The sequence below is a fragment of the Myotis davidii genome, unplaced genomic scaffold, assembly GCF_000327345.1.
Source record: "Myotis davidii unplaced genomic scaffold, ASM32734v1 scaffold754, whole genome shotgun sequence".
NCBI classification, from domain to species: Eukaryota; Metazoa; Chordata; class Mammalia; order Chiroptera; family Vespertilionidae; genus Myotis; species Myotis davidii.
In genome coordinates, this window is record NW_006286241.1 from 1,017,968 (window position 1) to 1,019,684 (window position 1,717).

At 41.1% G+C, this 1,717-nt stretch overlaps 1 protein-coding gene across 1 annotated transcript in view; it reads right to left on the reverse strand.

Annotated features, from left to right (window-relative positions):
• The window catches only part of AKT3 (v-akt murine thymoma viral oncogene homolog 3), a 219,572-nt gene that overhangs the window by 206,511 nt on the left and 11,344 nt on the right, over window positions 1-1,717 (reverse strand).

A 1,717-nucleotide genomic window follows, 5' to 3' on the forward strand; every position in this document is an offset into this window, starting at 1 on the left:
ATATTATATATAAAATTGGGGTAATCAGCAGAATTATAAAGAGAAAAGGTCTGCCCAGCCGGCGTGACTCAGGGGTTGAGCACTGACCTATGAACCAGGAGGTCACGGTTCGATTCCCAGACAGGACACATGCCCGGGTTGTGGGCTCGATCCCCAGTGTGGGGCGTGCAGGAGGCAGCCAATCAATGATTCTCTCTTATCAAGGATGTTTCTATCTGTTTCTCCCTCTCCTTCCCTCTCTGAAATAAATAAAAATACATTTTTAAAAAACTAGAAAAAGTCTAAAATGGTTATCTCTGAGGATAGGAACTAGTGGGAAGAGGTAGAGGGTAGAGTTTTACTTTGCATTTTGTACCTTTGTGTATTATTCAATCTTATGTTTATTAGACTATTACTTCCCAAAATTAATGCACGCACACACACATACACACACGCATATGCACACATGCATACACACGCTCACACATGCATACACACACACATACACACACATGCACATGCACGCACACACACACATGCACACACAAATCACTAGAATTCTCGTTCCCTAACCAACGCAGGAAAAACACCGAGAAATTCTAATTTTATTTTTTCCTTTTTCTATATCCCATGTACTATATACCAACCTTCTATAATGGTATTTCAGAGGAGACACAATTAATTAAACAGACTCAACAAGCACTCTAAACCCTTGATAAAAGGTGGCGATAGCAACAGCTTACATTTATGTTAAAATTGCCAAAGCTCACTCACATCCATGATCTTATTTAAAAATACCTTCCTTCACACAGCAGAGAACTCTGAAAATGCTTTCCAAATCTCTAAAATGAGAATAACATAAAAGGTATTAAACTGAACACAAATAGTCGGCCGCTTTGAAAACAGTTTGGCCGTTTTGATAAAGTTAAACGTAAACTTACCATAGGTCCCAGCAATCTCATTCCTAGGTTATAGCCCAAGAAAAATACATCACACAAACACATGCACACACATGTTCACAGCACCTTTACTCATAATAGCCCAAAACGAGGAGCAGCCCAAATGCCCAGCAACTGGCAGACACAAACTGTGGATGGAATAGTACTCAACAATGAAAAGGAACAGACTAATAAAAACACACTATATAAATGAATCCTACAGGCTCAGGCAGCACAGAGAAGGGAGGGCCTTGAGGCCCAGCCTCCGAGGGTGATGAACAGGGAGCAGAGGACGAGGCCTCCACAGCCTGGCCACAGTCTTTCCGCCTTAACACACAGCCCACCTCCCTGCCCCGTTCCGGCCCTGGGCTGTGAGTGCGGGGTCCAGGCTGGGTGACTGTCAGCATTTGTAAGCATCTCAGCAGAACAACAAAGCATTTGGATGTGAAAAAGAAAAAGTATTATGCAATGTAAAAGGTGAAAGTAGTCAAACTCAAAGGACTGCATGGCGTATGATTCTAATCATATGAAATTGCAAAATTATAGGCACAGCAAGAGTAGTGGTTACCAAGGGAAGGCAGGAACTTTTCTGGGTGATAGAAATGTTCTATGTCATGATTATCGTGTTTGTTACACTCCTTTAAAAGTTTAGCAAAATCCATGAAGGGCACATTTAAAATGGGTATATTTTACGGTACGTAAATAACTCAATAAAGCTGATTTTCAAAAGCTCAAAAACACATAATCACATTTAACTATTGTCAACAGCTGTCAGCATAGGTATGAACCACAGACCCTAT